Here is a 20,658-nt window from a genome sequence, read left to right on the forward strand (position 1 = left end):
ATTTGGGAGGAAACAGGGCCTGCCTCAGCATGGGTTGGGCTGATCCGGAGTGGGTTTGTCTTCCTCAGCCATCAAAGGGAGACCGCTAATGAGGGACGGACAGAGGGACAGACAGACAGGAAAACAGATGCTGAGACAAGCGGCAAGATAAAGGGATGGGGCCGGGTCGGGGGAGCGGATGGTCCGCGGGGACACGGGGATAATCCGAAAGATGGAGAGACGGAAAGATAAACGCTGGGAGAAACAGAGAACCAGCTGGACGGACAGCCGGACGGCTGGAAGGACAGAGCAGACACTGCCCCGGGCTCACCTGGGTGGGTTTGGGTTAAAAAAAAAACCTCTTTTTTTTTTTTTCTCTACCTACCAGACATTCCTGGTGGGAAACAGCTGGTTTATTCCCTTTCCTCCCCTCATTCCTGGGGTCTCTTTGGGGGGGGGGAGCCGGATTTGGCAGCGCCAGAGCCCCGGGGCCGGCGCTCACGGGGTTCATTGAATCACTTTAGGTAAAAGGGGGGAAAAAAAGAGAAAAACCAAGGAGAAGAGAGGAATTAAGGGAAATGAAAGGCTCCGGATCCATCTCCAGGAATAAATGGGCATCTCCAGCTCTCGGCCTTCCTCCTCCTCCTCCTCCCTGAGCAGTCTCTGCAACCACGTGAAAAGCTCCGGGTAATTTACAGCCCTTCCCGGGAAGCTTTCGGGGGCGGCTGTTTCCCCCCCCCATGATATTTATAGGGGTGTGGGGGGCTGGAGGCTTTGCTCGCTGAGGCCTGGGGTGGTTTGGGGGGGGGGGCTTATTTATGGGGTTCGAGTGGTGGCTCCCCTTGGCTTGGGGGGGGGTTTCTCCCTGCCCGACCCGGCGGGGGTGAAATTGTGGGATGGGGGGGGCGATACCGGCCTGCACCCCCAGACCCCCCCAGGGGCACCCCAGAGGGACGCAGCGCTGCTCAGGCCTGAGCCCGCCGTGGGTTCCACACGGGGGGCTGTGGTGGGGCCCGGGGGGAGGGTCGCAGAGGGGTGTGAGCACGAGGCGGGGGGGCTGTAGGTACCCTGTAACACCCCACGAGCACCACGAACACCCTCCTGCCCTGCAGGTACCGCGCGTCGCCCCAGGGATGCCCCGATGTACACGGTGACGCTCGGTGAGTACCCCACGGTGAGACCCCCAAAACACCCTGCGACACCCGTGGGAACCCCCTGAGCCCCCTCCCCGGCTCCCTGCCTCAGTTTCCCGGCTGCAGAAGGTGGGGGGGGGGCTGCACCACGAGGTCGCCGGCGTTTGGGGGAGGAAGGGAAGAAGAACGGCGAAGCTAATTGAAAGCGAAGGGGAAATTTTTAATCAGGGCGAATGTAATTACTGCAGCTGGAGTCGGGCCAGGGCAGCGGGTTAATGGCCCCGCAGCTTCATCGTCCCCTCGCCTCGGCCTCATCTTCCTCCTGCGCTCCCGGGCGGGAATTGGGGGTGAATCCCCGTGGGGAAGCTGCCTCCTTCCCTCCAGTCTCTCCTCCATCCCCTGCCTCTGTCCCCCCCATCCCCCCCTCTGTCCCCCCATCCCCCCCTCTGTCCCCCCATCCCTCCCCCTGTCCCCCCATCCCCCACTCTGTCCCCCCATCCCCCACTCTGTCCCCCCATCCCCCCCTCTGTCCCCCCATCCCTCCCCCTGTCCCCCCATCCCCCACTCTGTCCCCCCACCCCTCCCTCTGTCCCCCCATCCCTCCCCCATCCCCCCACCCCTCCCTCTGTCCCCCCATCCCCCCCTCTGTCCCCCCATCCCTCCCCCTGTCCCCCCATCCCCCCCCTGTCCCCCCATCCCCCCCTCTGTCCCCCCACCCCTCCCTCTGTCCCCCCATCCCTCCCCCATCCCCCCACCCCTCCCTCTGTCCCCCATCCCTCCCCCTGTCCCCCCATCCTTCCCTCTGTCCCCCCATCCCCCCCTCTGTCCCCCCATCCCCCCCTCTGTCCCCCCATCCCTCCCCCTGTCCCCCCATCCCCCACTCTGTCCCCCCACCCCTCCCTCTGTCCCCCCATCCCTCCCCCTGTCCCCCCATCCCCCACTCTGTCCCCCCACCCCTCCCTCTGTCCCCCCATCCCTCCCCCTGTCCCCCCATCCCTCCCCCGTCCCCCCCACCCCTCCCTCTGTCCCCCCATCCCTCCCCCTGTCCCCCCCATCCCTCCCTCTGTCCCCCCACCCCTCCCCCTGTCCCCCCACCTCTCCCCCGTCCCCCCATCCCTCCCCCGTCCCCCATCCCTCCCCCGTCCCCCCATCCCTCCCCCGTCCCCCCACCTCTCCCCCTGTCCCCCCACCCCTCCCCCTGTCCCCCCACCCCTCCCTCTGTCCCCTCATCCCTCCCCCTGTCCCCCCCATCCCTCCCTCTGTCCCCCCACCCCTCCCCCTGTCCCCCCACCTCTCCCCCGTCCCCCCCATCCCTCCCCCGTCCCCCCACCTCTCCCCCTGTCCCCCCACCCCTCCCCCTGTCCCCCCCACCCCTCCCTCTGTCCCCCCACCCCTCCCCCTGTCCCCCCACCCCTCCCTCTGTCCCCCCATCCCTCCCCCTGTCCCCCCATCCCTCCCTCTGTCCCCCCACCTCTCCCCCCGTCCCCCCATCCCTCCCCCGTCCCCCCACCCCTCCCCCTGTCCCCACCCTTCCCTCTGTCCCCCCATCCCTCCCCCTGTCCCCCCACCCCTCCCCCTGTCCCCCCATCCCTCCTTCCTTCTCTCCTGCCCTTCATCCTTCCTCCACCCCTCCCTCCTTCCTCCCCATCATCCCTCCCTCCATCCCTTCTCCCTCCACCCCTCCCTCCCTCCTTCCTCCCCTCCATCCCTCCCTCCTCGCCGCCTTCCGTCCTTCCCTTCGTCCGTCCGTCCGTCCGTCCCTCCGGCCGCGGGGCCCTGGGCCGAACCGGGAGGCCCTGGGAGGTTCGCGCCCGCCGGAGCCGGTTGTGCGGAGCCGCGGGCCCGGCCCGGCTCTGCGGGGAGAAGCCGCTAGAGAGAGGCAGAGAGCTGCTGGGGACGGCCCCGCACCCGGCCCCGCACCCGGCCCCGCACCCCGGGGCACCAGCCAAGGGGTCGCCGCAGCCGGGGCTTTGCTGCGGGACCGGGGGGTGCGGGACGGGGGGTGCGGGGCCGCGGTGTGCGGGTCCAGGGGGTGCGGGGTTGTGGGGTGCGGGGTTGTGGGGTGCACAGCGGGGGGCTGTGCGGGGCCAGGGTATGCAGGGTTGCGATGTGCGGGGCCGGGGGGTGCGGGCCAGGGGTTGCGGGGTTGTGGTGCGTGGGGCGGGAGGGGTGCGGGGTTGTGGTGTGTGCAGCGAGGGCCGGGGGGTGCGGGTGCGGGGTTGTCGTGTGCGGGGTTGCAGTGTGCGGGGCCGGGGGGTGCGGGGCGGGGGTGTGCGGGGTTGCAGTGTGTGGGGCCGGGGGGTGCGGGGCGGGGGTGTGCGGGGTTGCAGTGTGCGGGGCCGGGGGGTGCGGGGCGGGGGTGTGCGGGGTTGCAGTGTGCGGGGCCGGGGGGGTGCGGGGCGGGGGTGTGCGGGGTTGCAGTGTGTGGGGCCGGGGGGTGCGGGGCGGGGGTGTGCGGGGTTGCAGCGTGCGGGGCCGGGGGGTGCGGGGTTGTGGGGTGTGCGGGGCCGGGGGGTGCGGGGTTGGGGGTGCGGGGCGGGGGCTGTGCGGGGGCAGGGATGCCACAGGGGTCGGGATGTCACGGATTTGGGACCACCCCGACCCCCCCCCAGCCCAGGCCGGGCCCCGGCAGCTCCGGCGCCGCTTCCCGCAGGACCTGGGGGGGCCTTTGCGCCGGAACGGGGGGGGGGGGCGACGGTCACCCCAGCCCCCCCGGAGCCCCTCACCCCCACCCCCCTTCCCACCCGCATTTTGGGGCAGAAAGAGGCAAAAAGTGGGGGTTTGTGCCCAGCGAAGGGTCGGGGACCTGCAGGATCAGGCCGCGATTCCCATCCGCAGGCAGGACCCCCTCCCTGCCCTTCCCGCCGCCCCAGGCACAGCCCCCTCCCCAAATTTTGGCAAGAGGTTTATTTATCCCTGTCTATATTTTATGTCTCTGTTAATTAGATAATTAATCTTTATTGGTTCCTTTTATTTTTTATTGCTCGCCGCCCCCCCCTTCCCCTTGCCATCTTCACGCCTCTCTCGGTGCCTGCGTCCAGCTGCCAGGCGATATTTTTCTAATAGAGTGTTTAAAAAGGAAATGTGGATATGAAAAAAAAAAAAGGGGGGGGGGGGATAAAATAAAATAAAAAATAAAAAAAAAAACCCTCTTGGAAAAATAATTTCACTTCTGTTACCGGCTAAAATAAAGCTGGAACTGGGTAATAAAAAAAGAAAATAGCACAATACAAGAGACAATAAAAATGTCATCTTTTCCAATAAAAAACATCTCTTTTTTTTTTTTTTTCCCCTCGCTGGCTGCTTTGCATGAGGTGGGTTTTGTTCCCCCGTTCTTGACATGGCAGGGGAGGAAGGGGGGAGAAGGGGCGAGCGAGCGGCCGTCGGGGTGAGGAGGCGGGCGAGGAGGGAAGGAAGGAGGAAGGAAAGAGGGGGGAAGCCCTTTTACAGGGAAAAAAGCCTTTTAGAGGGGGAAGAGCCCTTTTAGAGGGGGGAAAAAAAGCCCTTTTGGAGGAAAAACCAGCCATTTTAGAGGGGGAAAAGCCCTTTTAGAGGGGAAGAAAAGCCATTTACGTGGAAAAAGGCCCTTTTAGGGGAGGAAAAAAAGCCCTTGTAGGGGGGAGAAAAGCCCTTTTATAGAGGAAAAAGGCCATTTTAGAGGAGAAAGAGCCCTTTTAGAGGTGGAAAAAAACCCTTTTAGAGGGGGAAAAGCCCTTTTAGAAGAAAAACAAGCCATTTTAGAAGGGGGTGAAAGCCCTTCTAGAGGGGAAAAAGCCCTTTTAGAGGGGAAGAAAGGCCATTTAGATGAAAAAAAGCCCTTTAGAGGTGGAAAAAGCCCTTTTAGAGGTGAAAAAAAGCCCTTTTAGGGGGAAAAAGCCCTTTTAGAGGGGAAGAAAGGCCATTTAGAGGGAAAAATAGCCCTTTTAGAGGTTGAAAAAAAGGCCCTTTTAGGGGGAAAAAGCCCTTTTAGGAGGAAAAAAGCCCTTTTAGAGGGGAAGAGCCCTTCTAGAGGGGGAAAAAAGCCCTTTTAGAGGAAAAAACAGCCATTTTAGAGGGGGCAAAACCCCTTTTAGAGGGGAAGAAAAGCCATTTAGAGGGAAAAATAGCCCTTCTAGAGGTGAAAAAAAGCCCTTTTAGGGGGGGAAAAACCCTTTTCAATGGGAAAAAATCCCTTATAGAGGGGGAATCCTCCCGGTTTGGGGCTGGCGAGGTCACGGCGGGTCCCATGGGAGCGGCCGGTGTCGCTGCAGGGATTCGGCTGGGTCCTTCGGGGGGGTGAATCCCAGCCGACCCCAACTCCACTGGTTGGGGGTGGAAATGGGGCTGGGGAAGGGGCAGCGTCACCCCAAAGGGTGCTGATGCTCGGGGGGCCAGGATGAGGCCCCTTTGGTCTGTGGGCACCCCTGGGAGGGGCGTCCTGGCTGTGGGAGCTGGGATGGGTCCTGCCTGGGAGGGGGTGTGGCACGGGGGGGGGGAATTTGGGGCTGGAGGAGGGAATTTGGGGTTAAGGAAGGGAATTTGGGGCTGGAGGAGGGAATTTGGGGTTAAGGAAGGGAATTTGGGGCTGGAGGAGGGAATCTGGGCCTGGAGCAAGAGGTTTAGGTTTGGGGAAGGGGATGTGGGGGTTGGGAAGGGAATTTGGGGCTGGGGAAGGGGGTTGGGTGCAGGAGGTGGATGCTCCGCCTGCCCGTGGCTCCATCCAAGCTGGGACAGGGATGGGGTTCGGTGCCCCAAACCCGGGGTACCCCGGCCACCCCCCCAACCCCATCACTGGGACCTGGCCGCGGGGCTTCGGGGAGAAGCAAACCCCCCCCTCCCCAAACCTGAGCTCACTGCGGAGGATTCACACCCACCAACCCCAAACAGCCCAGAAAAGGGGCCTCATCCCACCTGCCCGCAGCCGAGAACACCCCAGAACCCCGCTTTTCTCCCCAAATCTCCCTCGCGGGGATGCAGAAGCGATGCGGGGACAAACCCCCGTATCCGCCACCCCCGGGTTTACACCCCGCCGGCGGAACCGCGGCGGCTCCGTCCGCTGCCGCCCCGGGAGACGCTCGGATCCTCCCGCCGGGATTTATATTTTGGGGGGGGGGGCGGGGGGCGGTGGGGGGCCGTCGGCACCTGTTTTTCTGTTTAAAAGAGAAATAATCAGGTGCAGGTGTTTGTGTTTCTTCCTGGGCCGGAGGAAAAAAGGCGGCGGTGAGCCCGTAAATCTCCCCGCCGTTCGAAAGGAGACCCAGGGAGGGAGTTTTGGTGTGAAATTCCCCCTTTTTTTGCCCCATTTCCGTGTCTTCTTTTATTTTTTTTCCGTGCAAGAAAAGAAGTTAAAGTGGGGAAAAACCCTGCCCTGGGCTCGGCCACACGCGGCTCCGTACGTGGGGTGGGATCCCTGCTCTGCGCCCCACTGCAACCCCCGCCCCACCCCCAGCAGGATCCGTCCCTGGCGGGGGCAGGCCCGGGGTTACTGGGAGCACTGGGAGCGATGGGCAGCCGGGTGGTACAACCTGGGGTGGGTCTTCACGGCTGGGTTCCCCCCCCACCCCAACCCAGCACCCAACTGGGGACCCCCCGGGGTGAGACGCTTCTTTGGTCCCCCAAGGTTAGAAAGTGCCAAAAAAAAAGGGAAAACCAACCCAAAAATCAGCTGGGGGGATCGGGCCCATTTTTACTGGGGGGGTGTCGGGGTTTGGCCCCGTTTGGGGAGGGGGGAAACGGGGGGTGCCACCACCCTGGTACCCAGCCCGGGGGCCGGATCCTGCCCCCCCCGGCCCCATCCCGCAGGGGGGGGGGAGAGGAGGAGGAGGAGGAGGAGGAGGAGGAGGAGGAGGAGGAGGAGGAGGAGGAAGGAGGAGGAAGGAGGCAGCTGGCGGGAGACAAAGAGCCGGCGATGGAGAAACAAAGAGGGACGGAGGGAGCGAGGCCCCAGACAAAGAGAAACGAGGCGGCGGGAGGAGCCCGGGCGCGAAGGCTCTGACCATCCTCATCCTCATCTTCAGCCTCATCTTCAGCCTCAGCCGCCTCCGCACGCGGGGGCACATCCCCGGGAAGGGGGCCGAGCGGGAGCAGAGCCCCCCCGGGACCCCCCGGCTCCCTCCGCCTGCCGTTTAGGCTCCTTTTCCCGCCCCCCCCCCCCCCCCCCATTTTTTTTCATCTCTGAACAAATTTTTATCTCCGATTTTTGAATATCTGAATATTTTTCTATCTGAGTATTTTAATATAGAAATATTTTGTATCTGCATATTTTTATATCTTATTTTCATCTGAATTTTTAATATCTGCATTTTTGATATCCGCATATTTTTATATCTGAATTTTAAAATAGCTGAATATTTTTTAGGCCTGAATTTTTTAGATCCGAATATTTTATATCTGCATATTTTTTCTACCCGAGTTCCTCTATGTGACTATTTTTTAATCCAAATATTTTTAATATCATTTTTTGTATCTGAATATATTTGATATCTGATTTTTAAAATATCTTAATACTTTTATACCTTAATACCTTTTCTCTTAATATTTTTAGATCTGAATATTTTTCTAGCTGAATTCCTTCGATCTGAATATTTTTCCGTCTTAATGTTTTAATATTTTTAGATCTGGATTTTTTTTCCAGCTAAATATTTCGCTGAGTATTTTTTCAGGCTCAATGCTCTTACCTAAATTTTTTTTTAAGAGCCGAACACTTTTTCCCAGCCGAACACTTTTCTCCACCTGAACACTTTTCTATACCCGAATATATATATATATATATATTTTTTTTTTCCCCCCTATATCTGAATAATTAAGTCATCCGGATTCCTATGATTTCCCAGCCCCAGTGATAAATCGTCATTCCAGGACCGCGCCGCTTGGCAGGTCTCTCCCTCCGCGCCCTCATTAATCACCTGCCACCAGATTCATGCTTTATGCTAATGCCGGCAGAGTTATTGACTCGGGGTTAGTCAATGACCGGGTCACGCCTGGCCCCGGGCCAGCCGCGGGTGAAAAGGGCAGGGGGGTGAAAGACGCACCATGGATTTTATAGAAAATACCTTGAATTTTATAAGAATAATTTTATTACTTTTTATTTCTGCAGTCACCACCCCGCATCGCGCCGGGGCGGGAGCCCGACGGATCGGGCGCGGCGGCGCGGTGCCGGCGCCCCTTCCTGCGTCCCCCAGCGTCGAGCGCCGGCTCCCGGAGTCGCGGGATTTTCACAGACCCCCCCGGGCGGGCGGGGGCTGGCAGGGCCCTCCGGCGCCCGCCGCGCCCCAGCCCCGCCCGCGCGGGGGGGCGCACCCAGCGCGGGGGCCCAGGGCCTGCTCTTGGGCCGCCCCCAGCCCTGGGAAGAGCCTAGTCCCAGAAAGGCCTCAAACTCCGTGCGCAGCCCCTTAACCCCTGTAAATAGTGTTATATGTTCTCTTAGTATCAGGTTATTGTTGCTCTTAATTTATTTTTAATTTTTATTTTTATTTTTTATTTTTATTTGCATTTTCATTTTGTTATTCTTTTATTCTTGTTCTTCTTATTCTTCTATTTCCGTTTCTATTTCTGTTTCTATTTCTATTTCTATTCTATTCTATTTCTATTTCTATTTCTATTTCTATTTCTATTTCTATTTCTATTTCTATTTCTATTTCTATTTCTATTTCTATTTCTATTTCTATTTCTATTTCTATTTCTATTTCTATTTCTTATATTTATATTTATATTTATATTTATATTTATATTTATATTTATATTTATATTTATATTTATATTTATATTTATATTTATATTTATATTTCTGTTTCTATTTCTATTTCTAATTCTATTTCTATTTCTATTTCTATTTCTATTTATTTTTATTTTTATTTTTATTTTTCTGTTTCTATTTATATTTATATTCATATTCATATTCATATTCATATTCATATTATTTCTATTTCTAAATTAACATTATTATACCTAACCCATCCCCGCCTGCATCCCTCAGCATCAAGCGCCAGCTCCTGGAGTCATGGGATTTCCCGTTTTCTCGCCTCATCCCCAGCCCTGCAACGAGAACTCTTTTTTGGAGTTAAAAATGTTCTTTTTTTTTTCTCCCCGGTCCTTAGCGATGTAAGTATTTTAACACCTGCAGATGCGTAGGGGGCCACGGCCGCAGGGGCAGCCCCCTAGGTGCGTGTGTAGGGCAGCGGGGGGGGAGGCTGCAGAGACCTGAAGCACCCGCCTTGTACCGACCCCTGCGCATCGCGGGGCCGTATCGGGGTCTGCGCCCCAGGCCCTTGCGCAGCCCTCCGCGCCCCCAGCTACATGGACGCATAGATACATACGGGCCCCCCACGGGCCCCCCACGGGCCCCCCCACGGGCCCCCCGCGGGCCCAGCCCTGCACGCATCACCATAGGAACAGGACTGTATATATGCCTATATGTGCCCCATAGACTCTGCCCTACACGTGTCATTATAAGCACAGGACCGTATACGTCTGTGGGGAGGGGACTGTAGGTGCTTCTATATACGCACCCCATAGGTGCTGCTCGGTGCCTATAGGAGCAGCAGGGCCCTATAGGTGCCGGCAGCGCTGGCACCCTGCTGCCTGTCCCTCTCCATGTGTCTCTAGGTGCTGCAGGGGTCAGAGGTGCTGCCTGGGGGGGGGAGCTCAGCCCCATCCTGGGGGGGCTTCACCCAGCCCCGAGGCGGGGATCAGCCCCAGGGGGCTCCGTAGGGGGTCCCGGGGGGCTCCGGGGGGGGCCATGGGGGCCTCCAGGGGGGACCATGGGGGGCTGCTGGGGTAAAGGTCCCGGGGGTGTCCGTGGGAGGGAGGGCCCGGGGGGGGGTCGGGGGGGGGTCCCGGGGTGCTTTTTGGGAGAGTGGCCGTGGGGGGGGTCCCACGGAGGGTCCCACTGGGGGGTCCCGGGGGGAGATTTGGGGCAGGATTGAGGGGGGTGGGGTGGAGGGGGGGGGCGGGGAAAGAAAAAAGAGGCAGAAGAAGCAAACTCTGCCCCCCCGGGGCAGGGCTGGGGGCGGCGCCGGGGGCGGCGCGGGCCGGGGCTGCCTCGACGGGACGGGCCGGGGGCGGCGGCGGCGGCTTCGGGGCGGGCGGAGGGAGACGGGGCTGCTGCGCCGCCCGGCCCGGCCCCCCGAGACCGGCCCCCGGGCGGGACCCCCGGGACGGGACACCCCCGGACCCCCGGACCCCCGGACCCCCGGGACGGGACCCCCGGAGCTCCCCTGGGACCCCTGAGTCCCTCCGGGACCCCCCCGGCCCGTCCGCCCCGTCGGGGAGCTGCGCCCGGAGCGGCAGGTAAGGGGGCGCCGCCCCCCGGCCCCTTTTCTTTCCTTCTTTTTTCCGTGTTCTTTTTCTTCTTTTCTTTCCCTTTTTCTTCCTTTTTTCTTTCTTCTTTTTACCTTTTTTCTTTCACATCTTTTCTTTTTTCTTTTTTCTTTCTATTTCCTTTGTTCTCCCTTTTTCTTTACTTTTCCTTCCTTTTTTCATTTTTCTTCCTTTTTCTCCTTTTCTTCCGTTTTTATACTTTTGCTTTCCCTTTTGCTTCCGTTTTCTTTCCCTTTTTTCCTTTTCCTTTCCCTTTTCCTTCCTCTCTTTCCCCCTCCCTTCCTTCCTCTCATTTCTTTTCCTCCTCTCTTTTCTTCCCCCCGTTCCCTCCCTCTTTCCCCCTTCCTTCCCCCAACCCCCACCCCCCCGCAGGGAAGGGGCAGCAGCAAACTTTGCCCCCCCCCAACTCCCCCCCCCCCAGCTTTCTCTAGAAAACAGCCTGAAAAAGTCTCTTTTTGGGGTACTCCCCCTCTCCCCCATTCCCCCCCTCCCTGAGCTGCCAGATTGGGGTGCGGGGGGGGGTCCCACTTGGGGGGTATTGGGTGGGGGGGCTCTTCCCCCCAGCACATGAGGGTCCTGCGATGGGATGCCTGGGCCAAGACGAGAAATCTGATTTTTATGGGACGTTCAGCAAATGTCCCAAACGGGACCCCCCCCTTTTCCCTCGCCTGGGAAAAAACCACCCATCCCAATTTTGGGTTGAAAAAGGGAGAATTCAGTTAAAAAATAAATAAGGGCTCCGTCACGCTCTGGCATTCGAATCACGTAGCCCCGAGCCCAGCGTTCCCGCTTCCAAGAAATATTAATCTAAATTACTATTAATAAGGGACAGCTACAAGTTAATTGGCATTAAAATAATTCATTTCAATTTGTTAATATTAAATGAGCCGATAGCGCCTTCGCTCCGGCCGCGCTTGCGATGCCGGGGGGTGGGGGGTGCGGGGGGGGGGTGGGGGGTGCTGGCCGTGGGACCCCCAAAACCGCTCATGGGAATTCCCGACGCTGGGGCGGCGGATCCTGCGTTTCCCCTTCTATTTTTCCCCTCCTTTTTCTTTCCTCCCCTCCTTTTTTTTTTCCAGCTTTCCCAGAAAAATACGCCACCCCCCACCCACCCCCCCGAGAGTCCAGGCCTCTGCTCCCACCCCACGCGATTCCCCCCACCCCGATAAGCCTCACCGTGTCCGCTCCAGCCCCTAATAAAATATTTACACCCTCGTATCCCGCTATTGATTTTATGGAAAACCGCTCCGCCGCTGGAATTCATTAGGTTTGCGTTACCCGGCTCCTCGGCTGGGTAAAAAGCCCTCCCGTCTCCCATCTGTTCGCATCCCGCGGAGCTAAACAGAGCAGCAAAAAAATTAAAAAAAAAAACCCGATTTGATTAATATTTACAGGGCTCCGTCACCTGCATCCGCACGGATCGGCTCCGGGTGCGGATGGGGCTGAGCCAGCGGGGGAGAAAAGGGAAAAAGGTGGGAGAAAAGGGGGGAAAGGGGGGAAAGAAGGGAAAAAGTGGGGGGGGAAGGGAAAAAGGTGGGGGAAAAAGGAAAAAAAGTGGGGGAAAAGGGGGAAAAGGGAAAAAGTGGGGGGAAGGGGGAAAAGGGGGGGAAGGGGGGAAAGAAGGGAAAAAGGTGGGGGAAAAGGGAAAAAGGGGGGGGAAAGGGGGAAAAGGGAAAAAGGGTGGGAAGGGGGAAAGGGGGGAAAGGGGGAAAAAAGGGAAAAAGGTGGGGGAAAAGGGAAAAAGGGGGGGGAAGGGGGAAAGAAGGGAAAAAGGGGGGGGAAGGGAAAAAGGTGGGGGAAAAAGGAAAAAAGTGGGGGAAAAGGGGGAAGAGGGAAAAAGGGGGGGAAGGGGGGGAAGGGGGAAAAGGGGAAAAGGGGGGGAAGGGGGAAAAGGGGGAGAAAAGGGGGAAAAAGGGAAAAAGTGTGGGGAAAGGGAAAAAGGTGGGGGAAAAAGTGAAAAGGGGGAGAAAAGGGAAAAAGGAGGGGGAAGGTAAAAAGTTGGGGGGAAAGGGGGGGGAAGGGGGGGAAGGGGGAAAAGGTGGGAATAAAGGGAGAAAAAAGGGAAAAAGGTGGGAAAAAGGGGTTTTTTTTACATCACAGTGGCTGCTGGGGTTGATATTTCTTAAGGGGTGTTGGTGGGGGGACGGTGATTTCACTCTGAGCCTGAGCATCCCTTTTCTGACGGGAAAAAAAGTCTTGGGGGGGGGATGTGGTGCTGGTCCCACTTTTCGGGGGGGGATGGGAAGGGTGAAGGCAGGAGGATGGGGGGTGGGAACTGGGGGGAGCGGGATGTGATGGGGTTTTTGGCTTGTATTTTGGGGATGAGCCCATGGGCAGGGCTGGGGAGGGAAAAGGGCCCAAAAGAGCCCAAAATAACCAGTTTCCCCAAGAGACAACGCTCCCAGTCCACCCAGTTCAGCCCAGTGCCCTGCCTCCACCAGGAACTACATGCTGCCCTCCCCGGGGGGGGGGCGAGGTGGGTGCTGCGTGTGGGGACACACGGGTGCCAGGGGGGCTCTGCAGCTGCTCCCACCTCTGGGGACCACCCAAGGGTGCTGGGGTGGGGGGGCTGCCTCTGTGCTGCCACCAAGCTTCCCGCTGCACCCCCAAAACGCAACTGCGTCTTCAAAGTGCAATCACACACCCCCCAGCTTGCAGCTGTGCCCCCCCAGGTTGCAGCTGCCCCCCCCCAACTGCAAGTGCAACAACAAAATGCAGCTGCACCGTGAAATGCAATTGCATTTCCAACGCTCACATCCCCCAAATTGCAACTGCATCCCCCACATTGCACCCCCAGATTGCAGTTGCGTCCCCCTAATCGCAGTTGCATCCCCCAGGTTGCAGTTGCATCCTCCAGATTGCAAATGCACCCCCCCAAACTGCAGTTGCATTCCCCAAATTGCATCCCCAGATTGCAAATTCGTCCCCCAAACTGCAGTTGCATCCCCCAAATTGCAACTGCATCCCCCAAATTGCACCCCCCTAATTGCAGTTGCATCCCCCAGATTGCAAATGCACCCCCTGCTTGCAAATCCATCTCCCAAACTGCAGTTGCAACCCCCAAACTGCATCTCCAGATTGCAAATGCACCCCCAGATTGCAGTTGCATCCCCCCCAGTCGCAATCTGGGGCAGCCCTAACCACCAGCAATGCTCCGCGGTAGGCTCTGCTGGCGCAGGGGCTGCAAAGGTGGGAAGGGGATGGGGTTTTGCCTCTCCCTGTGTGCTCCCAGCGCCGCAGCACCTGGCCCAGGCTGGGCCGTGGCCCCCCGAAGGAAATCACCCCTTGGCAGGCGCTCAAAGGCGAGGGAGCGGGGAGGAGATGATTGCAGAGGCTGCAGGGGCTGAGATCAGAGGCGGAAAGAGGCGGGTGTGTGGCAAGGGCAGGGGTTTGGCTGCTGGAGGACAGGTCGGAGCATCCCTCCGGCTTGTCGGAGCTTCCCATTGCCATGTGAGAGCTTCCCATTGATGCGTCGGAGCATCCCATTGCCATGTGAGAGCTTCCCATTGCTGCATCGGAGCATCCCATCGCTGTGTCAGAGCATCCCATCCCCACGTCGGAGCATCCCATCCCCACGTTGGAGCATCCCATCCCCACGTCGGAGCATCCCATCCCCACGTTGGAGCATCCCATCCCCACGTCGGAGCGTCCCATCCCCACGTCGGAGCGTCCCATCCCCACGTCGGAGCATCCCATCCCCACATCGGAGCGTCCCATCCCCACATCGGAGCGTCCCATCCCCACGTCGGAGCATCCCATCCCCACGTCGGAGCATCCCATCCCCACGTCGGAGCGTCCCATCCCCACGTCGGAGCGTCCCATCCCCACATCGGAGCGTCCCATCGCCACGTCGGAGCATCCCATCCCCACGTCGGAGCGTCCCATCCCCACGTTGGAGCATCCCATTGCTGTGTGAGAGCTTCCCATTGCTGCGTCGGAGCATCCCATCGCTGTGTCAGAGCTCCCCATCCCCACATCGGAGCATCCCATCCCCACATCGGAGCGTCCCATCCCCACGTTGGAGCATCCCATCCCCACGTCGGAGCATCCCATCCCCACATCGGAGCATCCCATCCCCACATCGGAGCGTCCCATCCCCACATCGGAGCATCCCATTGCCACATCGGAGCGTCCCATCCCCACGTCGGAGCGTCCCATCCCCACGTCGGAGCATCCCATCCCCACGTTGGAGCATCCCATCCCCATGTCGGAGCATCCCATTGCCACGTCGGAGCATCCCATCCCCACATCGGAGCGTCCCATCCCCACGTCGGAGCATCCCATCCCCATGTCGGAGCGTCCCATCCCCACATCGGAGCATCCCATCCCCACGTCGGAGCATCCCATCCCCATGTCGGAGCATCCCATTGCCACATCGGAGCGTCCCATCCCCACGTCGGAGCGTCCCATCGCCACATCGGAGCATCCCATCCCCACGTCGGAGCGTCCCATCCCCACATCGGAGCATCCCATCCCCATGTCGGAGCATCCCATTGCCACGTCGGAGCATCCCATCCCCACGTCGGAGCATCCCATCCCCACGTCGGAGCGTCCCATCCCCACGTTGGAGCATCCCATCCCCACGTCGGAGCATCCCATCCCCACGTCGGAGCATCCCATCCCCACGTCGGAGCATCCCATCCCCACGTCGGAGCATCCCTTCACCACACCCCAACCAAGGGCCCGGGTGGGAGATGCCAGAATCGGGGAGGGGATGTGGGACGGGGGAGCTGCTGTGCACCCACGCTCCAAAGAAGGTTTTTAGGGAGGAACAGCTCAAACAGAACTCGGCAATGGGTGCCTGAAAACACCTTTTCCACTAAAAAATACCCCCAAAATGCCTCATTCAAGGCTCCAGCATCCCTCCAAACTCCCAGACGGCAGCATCCCTGCCCCACGGAGGGCATCGCACCCTCACTAGAGCTGATTTCCTGCCCTGAAAACGGCCCATGGGGTCATGGTGGGGGCGCAAACCCTCTGCCGCGACGGCTGGGGTGCCCCTTTCCCCCCCCAAAATCCCCACGGCCGGGCTCCCGGCGTGAGTTACAGCGGCGCTTCCCCGACCGCTCCCCTCCTGCCTTTGCATAACTCACGGCACTTGGCACCGGGCTCTTTAGGAGAAGGATGCTCCGGTCAGCCGCAGTAATAAATAGATAAATAAAGCCCTGGAAAGTCTCCGGCTGGCCGCTTAAATACATTTTATGGGGTGATTAGAACAAGAGCCGTCCGTTTGAGTGGTTTATTTGTAGCCTCGCTTTGCGGTGGCGAAGGTGTTGGAAGCGTTTCTCGTCCTTGCTTGGCGCTGGGGGCTTGATGGGCACCGCAGACCCCAGCAAATACCACCTTCGCCACTCAAACCTCTTGGGGTATTTTGCTTTCTGAGCCTGGGAAGTGCTGGGGAGGAAAGCAAGAGAATTTGGGGGGGGCTGAGCAAAGTGAATGAACATACCCCCCCCCCCAATATCTCTTGCGAATACATATTTTCACCCATAACCAGTTAATTTTAGGATGCAAAAATCACACCAACGTGCCCTGATGTCTTTGTTCCCCCCAGAGAGCACCGTTTTGGGAGGGGTTCAGGGCAAATAAACACCCCCACCGACCCAGAGACCTGGAGCCAGACGCCTTCCCAGTGCAGCTCCATTACCCGTCAACCATCCTCAACGAATGGGTCCCCCGCCGGGAGCATCTCCCCTGCCCGCACCCCCCGAACAGCTTCCAGCCGCCTGTTCCTCTCCCCCAACAGCCCTTCCGGTGCCGAAGTCACGCCTAATGCGTCGCTTAATTTTTCCCCGCTGCAGCATCAGTCCCTGCTCCTCTCGCTCTTCCCAGTCGCTAATGAATATAACGAGTTGCCGGTCTCGTCGTAACACCCGTATTAGCGGGCTTTGCTCTGCTGGCTTCCCTCGAACCAGAGCATCCCAGCAAAACTGAGCTTGGTGAGATTCCAGTGACCCCCCCCCGCAGTGTTTTGGTCCTGTTTTTTCTCCTCTCTACAGAGAGGAAAGGTGAGGATTGACCATGGACGTCTCCACTGGCAAAGTCCACCTGGAAGACGTTTGCACGAGGGACCTCTTTGCTCGCTTTCTTTCAACACCATTAAGGGCTGAGCATCGTGTTTGGGCAGCAAATAAGCTCCTGAGCCCTCGAGGTCTGAGCCCCAGACCCTTGAAAGCGAGGAGCACGTCCCTCACGGCGTGGTGGGACGGAGTCACTGCCATCGAGTGGCCTTGGGGCGTCTTTCACTTTGACTTTGCGTTGACTTGGCACTCAACTCAACGCTTGGGTTGGGCCACAGCGTGGTGGGCTGACGGTTGGACTCGATGATCCTAATCTTTTCCAACCTTAATGATTCTATGATTCTATGATGACACTGCCATTGGGTGGCCTTGGGGCGCCTCTTGCCTTGACTTTGTGGTTGAGTTGAGCCCCGACGCAACAGCTGGGTTGGGCCACCGCTCTGCCAGACGCAAGCTGGATTGCTTTAATGCGGAAAGTCTCCCTGATTTTTCTTCCAAGCTTGAATTTTGCTGACAGAAATGATAAAATGGCACTGCAGGAAGAAGGATTTGGGGCTGGAGGCATCGGGGAGAGCACAGGGGTCTCAGAATGACCCCCACTGGGTTCGGTCACCCTAGAGCACAAAACCATAGTGCCAAAATTCACCATTTTTTAAGGATTTTGACCGCCTCGCTTAATGGGTTTCAATTTGTGACGAGCCCGGGTTAAACCCAGGCTCTTTCCCAACTCCCCATATTTCTTTATCGCTTTTCTTTATCTTTATTTCTTTACCGGAGGCGTGCGGAGGAGCCGTGTGCTGGGAGCGATCCAAACCCGCTCCCAGCAGCGCCTGGGAAAGACGCGGTTAAACTCCTGCCAGAGTTCAGGGGGATGCAAAGAGGCGGTTGGGTTGCAGGGCGACGGCGGGGAGAAGGAGCCATAAATTCCCTGTATTTACCCAGGGCTGCGTGGCCGTGATGCATTTTGCACAGGGCGAGATCGCCTTTGTGCTCCCGGGGCCGCCCGGCGCGGGTTTGGCTCCCTCCGGGGCTCTTTGTCAGCTCCGTCTTTCTCTCTTTGCCTTATTTATTTGTTTGGCACCGGAAAGGGCGGCTGGCGGGACTGGGAATTGTCTGGATCTGGTGGCTCCTCGCGTCCCCTCCCACCTCCCCACGGCAGCGGCGTGGGGAGCCAGGTCTCAGAGCATTGGAGAGGGTTTGGTCTTTTTTTGCATCCCTCTCTTCCTATTTCCAAGGTTCAGGAATACACTAAATGGAAGATTTCCGTGCACGGTGCTGGCTGGAGCAGAGGGAAGGTGGGACAGGCTCATGCGGGGCTTAAAAATGAACAAAACCTCACAAAATGAATACAAATCAAAAGGCAAAACCAGGTGGCGCCGGCCACCCTGCACCCAGAGCTGGGTCTGCCCGGAGCTGGCCATGCCGGCAGCTCCACAGCAAGGAGAGCAAATCCCCGGCGTTTGGACCCACATACGGCCTTGGATAAAACCAAGGCAAGGGCTTTCCCTCCGGGGATGCTCCTCTCCTATCCCATTTATTTCCCAGGGGGAAGATGAGCCCGTTGGAGTCGGGGTGATGTTTCCCACCTCTGCTTTCCTGTTTCCCCCCATTACGTCCTCAAACCGAAAGAGGGCTCAGCAGCACGTTCAGCGGCTCCTGCAAACACCCGTCCCTGCCTCGAAATTTATGAACGTGTTTATTGGGGTGGGAGGGGGTGAAATTTCCAGCCAGAGCCGCTCGTGCTGGGCTAAAAAGCTCCTTAGGGAAAGATGGTCTCAGGTTCAGGATCAAGGATGCAGCACTTGTGCCCAGTCACTTGCTGGTACAAGCAAGAAACGCCAGGATAAACGTGCAAAGGGCTCGCTGTGCCTCCTCCACCCCAATTTCCACTCACCCTGCTTTTTAATATGGTTTTCCAAAAGGATTCCTGAGCTGGACCGTTTCCCGTGGGATTTCCCCCACCCAGCATCGCTCCGGATGGTCCCGCCCCCCAGTTCCCAAAGGGGTGCCGAGGAAATGGTACCCGCGGCGCAGCAGCATCACCTCGGCGGTACGTTTGGTCCCTCCAGGCTTATGGGGACACTCGGGGAGGGGGGGAACGGGACACGTTTGCCCCCAACCAAGAGGTTTGCAGAGCATCCCGCATTAGGGGGAGCTCTGACCCGTAATCATCCCTCCAGCCGGGTAGGAAACCTCAAGGAAACAAGTCGAGCATAGTCAGAGCACCGGTGCCGGAGGCAGGAGGCCGTGGATCAGTGTATTTATGGCTGCAGGCAGTCCATTCATCTACAAAAGCCTTATAAAGAATCCCTTGCAATCACCTACAAGCAGCGTTGCTTGTTAATGGGTATTAGCTCTGACCTCTAGATTTATGTCCCGCTCCCCGCAGGATTGCCGAGCCTCTGCCAACCAGGGCAGGGAGACGCGGAGAGCCGGGGCCCGGCGGCGGCGGCGGCGGCCGGGAAGCGCTGCCTGGGGCAGAGCGGGCTGCTCGGGTCTCCTCCGCCACAGCTCCAGCCCGGCCGAGCTGGGGGACGGGGCTGGGGGCCGAGCCCTGGGGCTGGGGGAGATTTACACCTCCCTTAGCGTCGTGAATTTCACCCGGGCTGCGGGAGACGGTGATGGAAAGATGAAGTGAGGCAGGGACGGACGGACGGATGGATGGATGGATGGATGGGTGGATGGATGGATGGATGGGTGGATGGATGGATGGATGGGTGGAGAAGCTGCTGTTGGCCTTCCTCCATGGGATGCTGGAGGAAGAGCATCCCGTGAACCCGCGAGCAGCATCCTCTAGCGTGAAGCCCCAGGGGGTTTCCATGGGTAGAGAGTTTGGGGGTTGCCCCCTGCTCCTGGGCTGCCCCATCCTGGGTCCCCCCACCCCAACACACCCCGATCCCACCCGTGGGGACTCATGGGTGTCCCCCCTCATCCCTGGGGGCAGCTCCCGCGGGGATCCCGGCTGGGTGCTTGCACCAGCACCCACGGGAGCGCATCCCAAGGACGGGCATTGGGGAGAGCCGTTCTGCCGAGCGAGGCGGGAGGGGAGGAGGACGCTGAACGCAAGTTCTGCTGCACGGGCCATTGCTCAGGGCCGGCGTCTGCCCGGCGGAGGGAAAGCAAATTGCAAAGCAGCAGCAGCAGCAGCAAAAAAAAAATATACTGCAGTCTTCTCATCTGTCCATTTACGGAGCAAACCGACTCCCGGCATATTAATATCAGGCAGCCCGGGAAGAGGAGAGGGAACATCTTGATCTTTTCCATTAGGTGATACCTTGTCCTCTCTCTCTTTTATGGCTCATGACTGGTTTGCTCCTCTCCGCAATTCCCCGCTTTGTTCAGCTCCCCGTGCAGGAAAAGGCACTGAAGCATCTCGAAATATAATTAGAAATCTAAATATGACATCGCTGTTACACTCCGAGACCCAGCACCATAAAACACCCGGGCTGTGATTTGTAAAAGCCGTAGCGAGTCGGCCGGAGCAGTATATACACCCGAGCATCCCGACGGATGAAGTTCATGATCGCTTAAAGATTACCCATGAGTTTTCAATTACCTCCTATTAATGTATTTACTCTCTGTATCTTTTATCAAGCTAAAAGTTGTTTTATTTTTTGCACGGGGATGGCTTCAGTTTCTTAAATGGCACATATTTCAATATTAAAGCCGCTTACTATCATCGTGGGCATGAGCGATGCCTCGGGGGAGCGGAGCCGGAGCCGGCTGCGTCTCCATCCTCTCCTGGAGTTTAATTAAGCGGGTGTTTGACTTCGCCCAGAGTCGGACATTATGGATGGCCGGTGCAGATGCCACCGAGGGAGGGACTTTCCGAAGCCAGGTGGGATCCGGATCCAGGCGAGCAGGACCCGTTGTCCTGCTTGTCCTCACTGGGAAGATGCTGGCGGGCAGGCTGGCCGGCGGAGCGGGTGGATGCCTCCTTCCCCTCCCCAGCAGCCAGCTCCCGGCCTCAGTTTCCCTCTGGAAGCGGAGCTGAGCCCATCTCTTGCCTTTTCCAGGAGTGAGTCCCGCTTCGGTGCGGTCCATGCGAGCCCTGGAGTGCCTCTGCTTTGAACGGAATTGAGCTGAATTCTTCTCAAAAGAGAGGAGCCCGTGCCCCACCCTGATGCCTCGTGGGACACCAGCTGCTCGCCTGGAGGGCGGTGGGAGAGGTGGTGGGCAAGGGAAGAAGGTCCTCAGAGATCTCGAGATGCTTCCATGGCTCTAGCAGC

General features: G+C 58.6%; 1 long non-coding RNA gene across 1 annotated transcript; it reads left to right on the top strand.

The window, feature by feature from the left end:
• Positions 1-10,093: 10,093 nt before the first annotated feature.
• LOC135317894 (uncharacterized) lies at positions 10,094-20,231 on the top strand. Its single transcript, XR_010376492.1, has 3 exons — positions 10,094-10,379; positions 18,352-18,479; positions 19,772-20,231. It is a non-coding gene; the product is annotated as an uncharacterized LOC135317894 (long non-coding RNA).
• The last annotated feature ends 427 nt before the right edge of the window (positions 20,232-20,658 follow it).

This window comes from Phalacrocorax carbo, chromosome 27 (genome assembly GCF_963921805.1).
Source record: "Phalacrocorax carbo chromosome 27, bPhaCar2.1, whole genome shotgun sequence".
Classification (NCBI taxonomy): domain Eukaryota; kingdom Metazoa; phylum Chordata; class Aves; order Suliformes; family Phalacrocoracidae; genus Phalacrocorax; species Phalacrocorax carbo.